Source organism: Diuraphis noxia, unplaced genomic scaffold, assembly GCF_037042655.1.
Source record: "Diuraphis noxia isolate RWA-SAM2 unplaced genomic scaffold, SU_Dnox_SAM2 contig0003, whole genome shotgun sequence".
Lineage (NCBI taxonomy): Eukaryota > Metazoa > Arthropoda > Insecta > Hemiptera > Aphididae > Diuraphis > Diuraphis noxia.
Window position 1 is genome coordinate 20,290,268 of NW_028301713.1, and position 9,782 is coordinate 20,300,049.

General features: G+C 30.7%; 1 long non-coding RNA gene across 1 annotated transcript in view; it reads left to right on the forward strand.

Moving 5' to 3' along the window:
- The window catches only part of LOC149057009 (uncharacterized), a 28,217-nt gene extending 20,471 nt beyond the window's left edge, over window positions 1–7,746 (forward strand). Inside the window, exon 3 of the long non-coding RNA XR_016191126.1 lies at window positions 7,313–7,746. This is a non-coding gene — a long non-coding RNA (uncharacterized LOC149057009). The remainder of the gene's footprint in view (window positions 1–7,312) is intronic.
- The last annotated feature ends 2,036 nt before the right edge of the window (window positions 7,747–9,782 follow it).

Consider the following 9,782-nt stretch of genomic DNA (forward strand, 5'->3'; position numbering starts at 1 on the left):
TGCCGTTGCGCAACGTATTATCATTCGTTTTTAGTGGGAGAACACGTTAAAAACACGGATATTTTTATGCGTTTGTAAAAGTAGTTCGTTAGTGAGTGCCTGAATAGGGCTGCCGTGTTTAAATGGGCCAAATCATTCAAGGATGGCCGCAAAACCGTCGAGAATGAGCCGCATGATCGTCGACCGCGAACTAGCGTCACACCAGACAACATTCGCCATGTTATGGGACCGGCAGGGCGTGCTGTACGTCGATTTCCTGCGCACTCAACGTACCATCAATATTGCATACTACTCTAAACTTCTGAAAATATACGTGAAACCCGCTTATCGCTAGAAACGGAGGAGCATTCCAGCACGAAGTGCGATTCTCTTCCAGGATAACGCGCGCCCTCACACCGCGCGTCTCACGCTCGATACAATACCTAAATTGGTGTGGAAGGTACTAGAAACCCCCCCTACATTCCGGATTAATCGCCCTGCGACTATCACATGTTTGGACTACTGAAAGAAGCCCTCGGAGGTCAAAAGTTCAACACCGACGACGAGGTAGAGGGGTTCGTGCGCACATGGCTGTCCGAGTTGCCCAAGGAATTTTTCGATACCGGCATCAAAAAACTTCTGGAGAGGTGGACAAAATGTATAAATATTGAGGGGAATAACCTAGGAAAAATGTGATTTTTTGTAAATTTTTTCGATGATAAATAAACGTGTTAGAGCATTGGACTCGATCATATTTGAAACGCCCTCGTATATATATATTTTTTGAACTGTTTTAAAAAATATGTTTAGCAAAATAGTTATCTTACAAATTTTTAATTTTTAAATGCATAAACATTTTTTTTGAAATTTTATTTAAAAAAAAATTTAATTTTATGCCATTCAATCAGAATTTCCATACTTAGTATTTTAAAAAAACCGCGTTTATATATATTGATTTCCCATGGAGATATTAAGGGTGATACTGGGACTTATGGGACATACTGTATACTCAACGATAATATTATTATATGAAATTCAATAATTTTAGTTTAACCTTTGTTTGTTAATATATTCTCGTATACATAATATTTACTGATTATAATACTGTTGTCCATTACATAGACGGGTTGAAACAAATTGGAATACCTACCTATCTTTTTTTTTGGGAAATTATTATTATTTTGTTCGTTGAAAGAGATTTAATTGAAGTCAGGTTCATTGTAAAATTGCAATGTACCAGTGCCTGAGTCGTCGATCGTAAATCTTTTACGAGCTGTATATGTTTAATTGACGTCCCGTTAGACATTCCGCGTCGGAAAGTCGGACTGTTCGCGCGTTTTAAGTTTTCATGTTTATCGATCCACTACCGCGGTTACCCATGTTGTGCAGTTGTACGCGACATATACTATTATTGTATAGGTATTTGCCACAAACACACATAAAGCTACATACGTCATAGCATTGATTTATTACCGCATGTATTAGTGGCAGATCTTCGTGGTGCCGTTTGACGTGGCGTGATAGTATTTATTTATTATTTTCGCTATCATATAAACGTATACGAGCTACATGCTTTATATAACGACACGATCAATGGCGAGATACGAACAATTAATGTTACACGCGTCGTTTATAATTTTATGCATCTTGACATACTGTCAATATTGATCGTCGACTAATATTTATGATAGGCTGCGTTCGTTTTAAACGAAGTTTATCGAATAAATTAAATCTCAATGATTCAAATGTTCCAACAAACTGGATCGCCCCCACATTGTTTTATTTAAAAATTAATTAATTCAAATTTTGATTTTTGGAATTTTTAAATATACCTACTTATATAAGTACTTATAGATCAGATTTGCAAATTCTTGAAACTTTTGAAATAATTAAGGAGTCTTTTATAGCAATGCAAACTCCCGGTTTTGAAACGAAAACTACTTAACCTTTTTTACTGTAAATTATTTAGTGTATATTTAAAAAAAAAATTTATGTACTTATCTACCTATCTAATTCAATATCTGATGAGTAGCTTCTCAGTTATTAAAATGTTTGCAGGTACCTACTAAGTCCTTGTAATACAGAGTCTAAAATATAAATATAAAATACGTGTTATATTGGATACATAGTATTTATAAATTATAACTGAAATTGACAAATCGCAATACAAATAACTACTCCAAGTAACAGATGTTTGAGTAACTACATTATTGAAAAATTGGGGGATACATAACTTAGTTAGTCGTCTAAAATATTGACGATGTTGATTGTATTTGAATAATTTATTGTGTTTTCATTTTTTTTTCAAGATGTCGCGTCGTCCAATGTATTTTAAGACTGCAAATAATTAATGTATAACTGACTTCTTATCGAAAACCACCCATAAATGATGCTATTTTGCCTATACGTTTCGCCGCGTTAATATCGTATGTGTCATTATTGCAATTTTTTATAGGTAATTTATAAATTAATCCACTTACAATATTTTATTTACTGCAAATTATAGTGATGTAAGAAAAAATATGATATATTAGATTATTTTTATATCCAGCGCGACGGTAGTGGCGCGAAGCTAAGTAAAAAAAAAGCGAAGCGGTCACTACCGTAGTATATTACACGAGCCAGAGTTTGCCCATTGAATGTGTGTAAATTTGCCCGTTTTCTTTAGCCAGGGCTACAGACCTAATGAATGAACGGATTGGTCTGTTTGTGGTATCAATAGATCGGGCATGATTTGTAGATTATGCCTTTGTCATTTTCGAAAAAATTGGTTGAATAATAACGAATATATTAGCAAAAAAATCAAGTATTTTTGAAGCAAAAAGATATTGTGCTTGACCGTTTGTAGTTATTACGTTTCACGCAGCAGCGCACGAGACCGTATTACCCCCTCTATTCCGTATACATTTTCGTCGCGGTCGTACACTGGGCAGCGGTTGCGACTTGCGGACTTGCGGTTCCCGCCGTTGCCCGCGTCTTTGCTTATCGTATTCGTAATTTCTGTTATCGACATTCATCATGAAAAAATAAAAAATTTTAATTAAAATTATTTTGTCATGACATTCATATTTTTGGCGACGTTCGATGTAGATGCGTATAGCCGCCGCCGCGCCGGTAGAAAAACTACGTTTTATTTGTCATCTCATTTTATTTGTTGTAATTGTAGTAGGCCATACTACCAGCTATACTACTATATTATTTATTTATATTATAATTTGTGATTCTTTATTTATAAAATGGTTTCTAAAACATATAAACAGAAGTTTCGAAAAAGGAGAAATTATTGAGAAAAAAAAACGACAAATACAATGTGTATGGATGAATGTTTAATAAAGATAATAGATAAATGGCTACGATGTAATTACACTGCAATACATTTTGAACGATGGTCTCGAGGGGGTAAAAATGTACATATTATAATAATGGAAAAAAAATTGAATATGATTTTAAAAAAAAATTAGAGTATATTAAATAAACAAACATAATAATAAAATAAATTAATAAAAACATAAAAAATTACATATTACATGCCAGTACATAAAAATATGTTATAAAAAAACTACTGATATCCCAACAAAAACACTTCGTTGACTCCGTGTAAAAAATTGCTAAGTAAAAAACACTAGTCATCTATAAGACTTCAGCATTATAAATATGTGATATCATAAATAAATGCTAAGTTAACTTAAATTTGAAAAAAAACTAGTAATTTATAATACTTAAACATTATAAAGCTGTGATATCAAGAATAAATGCTAAGTAAATTAAATTTTAAATTAATTGATTCTATCTCAATCATTTATTTACTTGGCAAGAATTTATTTTCTTTATAAATTAATAACTAAGACTTTTTTATAAAACAAATTTAGTATCATTTGTCATGGAAATTTTTTAAATAGTCCAGTTATGAATAGACATGTTTATTCGTCGAAATATATAAATTCTAGCCACGTAAATAAATGATTGAGATAGAATCAATTAATTTAAAATTTAATTTACTTAGCATTTATTCTTGATATCACAGCTTTATAATGTTTAAGTATTATAAATTACTAGTTTTTTTTCAAATTTAAGTTAACTTAGCATTTATTTATGATATCACATATTTATAATGCTGAAGTCTTATAGATGACTAGTGTTTTTTTACTTAGCAATTTTTTACATGGAGTCGACGAAGTGTTTTTGTTGGGATTAGACTATGAGAAACAAATATAAGATAATAAATGATCGCCTGAACATATATCTTTTTGTATACCTATCGGTGGTTATTTTAAAATTGTTATGATTGCAATGCAATTAAATATTAATCGTTATGAAACCACAAAAAATTTTTAAGTAAATAAATCAAAAAACACTAGCACGATATTCAAATGCTAGGTTACATATTATTACTTAGTATAGTTCTAACCTATTGGGGATTATTTTTCATTCTATAAATGTATCATCTAATGACTCAAATTTGTATTGGTTATGTTCTATTTAGTAAGTTTTATTTTTAAACAATTTAAATTTAAACTATGTTCAACCTAGAACTTTACTTAAGTGAAATCACAATGTTATGTTTAGTGCTATACACAATTAATATTTAAAATTCTCATAATATTATGTTACGTAACATGAGTTTCAATGAGTATGAATTCACAGGAAATATACTGTATGACTTGGATGCCAAACACAAAGTACATAACTATACGTTTAGCACAGTATCATAAGGTACTTATCAAAATAAATGAGAGACTAAATACTTGTAACGGATATAGTGTAGTTTGCAAGTCAAGAGTTAACTTTTTAATGGATTCTAGGAATCAAAATACTATACAACTTGTGAGTGATTTTATCACTACTAATTATGAAAAAAGTAATTAAAACCTTAAAACTACGATCGATCAATATTCTGATTCATCAGTTCAATGATTTTATGTTCAATATAAAAATAAACACGTATCACAGATAACGCCTATCATGTTTACAGTTTACAACTTTTGAACACATGATTTATTACAATGCTAGTCATGTACAAATTTTAACATTTGGCTGAAGCCATGCGTTATACGATAAGTATTCAATATAGCAATACATCATTATGAATAATATTATGTATACTAGATAGTATTACATATATTATTTTTTTTTCTAAAAAAATTTTGTTGATGCTGACTTAAAAAAATATATAAAATTGTAATTACATTTTATTTTATTTAGATATAATTGATGTGTTAAATAATTAATTTACATTTAAAATAAAATAATAATATATTAAAATAAAATAATACTTACCTGTCTTTGTTTGGTTTTTAGCAATATCAAATAAATTTATTTTATTAAAAGTGTATCTTATAAAACTTCAAATCAGTTACGTGTGCATACTCGACCGAGAAACGCGCTTATCGTTATCGCGTTCTCGCATTTATAGCTCTCGTCAGCGTACTGAAGCCCTACGCGTGTACAGGTAATATGAATAACTATTTAACCGTTGATCCATATTCACATATTAACAACACAAATTAATAAAACACCCAAAAAATGAGTGATCCACATACCAAACCTAAAAGGCTTAATGAAAAACTTATTACCTCATCTAAAGTTGCATCTAACAAACAAAATGTCCCAATATCTAAAACCGGGCCCTCCGTTGTCATAGCAGATAACGCGACTAATATGAGCCTCTTTCATCTCAACAATCCGATAACGACTACAACAAAGACGCAATTAAAACCATCGATATAAATATTCTTAACCACGAACCCATCAACAAGATCGACCATATACAGAGCGTGCATAATATCAATTCCTCATCACAACAAAACACCAATAATGAACCAGATAAATACATTTCTGGAAAAAAATCTTTCGCCGAAACCACTCTCAACGCCACACTACCCCAAAAAATAACAAGCAATAGTCTTCGATTCAATTGACAACATACCCCAGATTGAATACATAATTGCAATCAGCAAATTAACTTCACCAAAAAACATAAAATTTGCTTCTCGGATAACTAACAACCGATTCTGTATATATCTCAATGACAAAAACACGGTTGATTTTCTTGTAGATAATCATCCCAACATCATAATAAACACACATACGACGATAAAAATCAGACGGTTGATAAACCCGGCTAAAAGAATTATCATATCTCATGTCTTACCCGCTATACCAAACGAAAACATTATATCACACCTAAAATATCATAACATCCAAATATTATCACCAATTACACATATCAATGCGGGATTCAACATTCCAGAACTAGCTCATATCATAAGTTTTAGACGCCAAGTTTACATTAATCCCGATGATTTCCAAAAACTACCAAAATACATCCTGATTAATCACAAAAATACACCCCACAGCATATTCTTAGCTGATGACACGATTTACTGTTACCTATGCAAACTCAAAGATCACACATCAAAACAATGCAAAAACACACCAACAGAAGCTCCAAATACAAAGATAAATGAAAGCCTTTGCAATACCTTCGCAGATACAAATGTTGACACCTTTACAAACAGCATTCCACAAACCCCAACTCAAACGTGCCTCCTTGAGGACCCATTTCCGATGGAAATATCATCAAATGACGACACATTATTGACTCCAAATGCAACTGATATAAAAAAAGACCAGCACTCTCTTCAACTTCATCAAGCCTAACTCACGATCCACCGACCTCAAAATCCCTTACTCAAGATAATTTATCAAAAGAAATTCCTTCTAAACCAAATACAAGCAAAATATCGCAACCAGCAACAAAAAAATTAAAACGCAATCAATCCATTGAAAATATAATTTTAAAGCTCGATGAAATACTTGAACCCACCAAAACCAAATTTGAAGAAATGTCCAACAAAAAAATTAATTATGAACAGTTTAAATTCATAATTGAAAACTCAGATCTGAAGATCAGTATTTCTCGTAGGAATAGTATTGGACTGTGCACCGGAGGTACTTTTGCGCAGAGCTTGCCCGGCTGGTATTTATGCTATTCGCCGGCGCGGCGTGTGATATGTGTAGTTGTACTACTTTTCGGCGTGACATTTTTATTCTTAATTGACGATAATCTTTTCAATCTGATGTTCATTAGGTAGCAACGGTGGTGTTATATATAAAAATTATTATGTTTGAATTAATTATATTGTTTTTATGTTAATTTCGGATGGAAAATCCGAAATGGGCACTTTAATAGTAGTGGCCGGGACTGGCGCGATCTATTGACACTTGTTATTATTATTATTATTAAAGTAGCATGATGTTGCGATGACTGCCCGAGTGTGTAGAGTCACACAGTCATGATGCTATATACACAAGTATTATTTTCTCGTTACAGACCACCCACCTGGTCCGTTGATGGAAACACTCGTACTGCCGCCAAGGACGGCCGTCAACCTTCTGGTCAACACGGCGACAGCGAGGACACCCACCGCCCCAACTCCGACTGCACCGGTCCTCAAGAACGCCGGCCAACGCCGGAACCTAAAGCGATTGTTGGAACACAAAGAAAAATTTAAGTTGCAACATTCGCAACAATACCGCTAGGAGATACGGGAATCACCCACAACCGCAACCACCACCCTCCCCCTCAATGGAGCAAACGCCAGACCCACAACAGCTGCAGGAGGCAACGAGCCTACCCCTCACAGAGGCCGCGGTACCGGAAGTAACATCGCATACCGGAACCGCGGGCCAACCGACAACCACCCCCTCACCATACCACTCGATATTGAGATATCACCCGAAGAGGAGGATGAAGAGATTATTTTTTAAACTGTATGCACAGGTTTTGGTTATACATTTCTCATTCCGTGCAACACTGTAAGCTTTTGGCTAACCTAACCTAGATGGTTGGCTAAAATGCTTACAGCGTTGCACGAAATGAGAAATGTATACGATTATTATATTTTTTTATGATTTTTTGTGACTATAAAAATAATAATAGTAAAATTATATTATATTATATATTATTAAATTTCTCATTTCGTGCAACATTGTAAGCTTTCTGGCCAACCATATATAATCCGGTTTTATGATATGCAGCTTTTTAATCGTTTATAGGTAAAATTAAATCAAAAAGTTGCATATTATAACACCGGATTATAGATGGTTAGCCAAAAAGCTTACAGTGTTACACGAAATGAGAAAAATTATATAATATAATATTTTTGTGAATATTATTTACGATGTTACGATTATATAGTTAATACAATTTTTATGAGTTTTTATGATTTTTTTTATTGATTAAACATAATAATAGTCCCATTATACTATTACATTATATTTTACCTCAAAATTCATAAAATTATTATATAATAATATATTTGAACTACTATTATTTTTATAATCATAAAAAATCATTAAAAATCCATAAAAAAATTTAAAAATCGTATACTTTATAATGATCAATGTTGGCGTATTTTTTTCAATGAATAATAATCGTACAGATGATAATGCGTATAGGTATACTACGGGTTAATAATGCGTAATGCTTACTAGAAAATATATACGATTTTTAAGATTATTTCATCACGTATACGTATACGTCATATAATACGATCAAGCACCTGGTTATAGACGGACCACTATACAAAATAATAATAATTAACGGTAGGTATTTCACGAAATGAGAATATTTCTTCTGAACTCAGTAGTTTGTTGCAAATATTGCAGTATAAAAGATAAATGTTGACTATATTAATCATGTATACTATTCGTATATACAAACTAAAATAAAATAATAAAAATTTAAATTTAATAAGACGGATCGTGTCATTGATTGTTAAAATGTATACATTTTTAATAAATCTTTTTTATACCGGCGCAATAGATGTATTATACTATACAGATTACAGGTATTGTTCCACATTCGGCGCAATTTTAGAACACCCTGGAATAAAGATACCTAACAGTTATTTTTTTATATAATTTACAGTACATAGGTATTCGATTATTCTAATTATCATTAAAAGTGTTTAATAAAAGTCTTATTGAAGATAAACTAAAAAATACCAAAACGAGAAGATTTGAAAATCGTGTGCCGTATCATTAACGATAGTAACAAGTAAGTTTAATGATTAAATAAAATAAATATAATATAATGTTGAGTGTAAAATCTGATCTAAATGCTATAAATTTGAAATAACTATTTGACGACTTATTATTATATTATATTAGGCCCTAGACCAATAAGCATTAAATAATTTATTTTAATAATATGCAATATCTATATAATTATTTCTCGTAGCTTATAAAAATTGATTTTAAAGTAAACATTTTTATAATTTATTAAGGGATTCATATAATATAATTATTAATTTTGAAAATACATAATTTAAAGTGTAGCATAACTAAAAATCATAAAAAAAAATTTGTCTTAATTTATATTTAAACAATTTAACACATATTATATATATATTTGTTTAATAACTTAGCTATGCTCATAAATTATTATATTCAAATTTTTAATAAATAACTGCAATAAATAGTTTAAAAATAATTCAACCTGATATGTTTAATATAGTGAATACTATAATATGAAGTAATTTCATTAAACTGTTTACTCAGTGTGTTGCTATCAAATTAACATATCATGAAATTTAATTAGAAAATCCTTGAAATCTCATTAATTTAACTTATATTTTAGACAAATTAATTTTGTCATTCAAATTGGATAAGTTTTTCTACTCATTTTGTCCAATAATATAATATTTTCATTTTCATTTTTTCTTTTGCAACTAAATTAATTTTAATTTGATAAAATACATTTCTCATTTAATAAACTATTTAATTACTAATATTTGTTT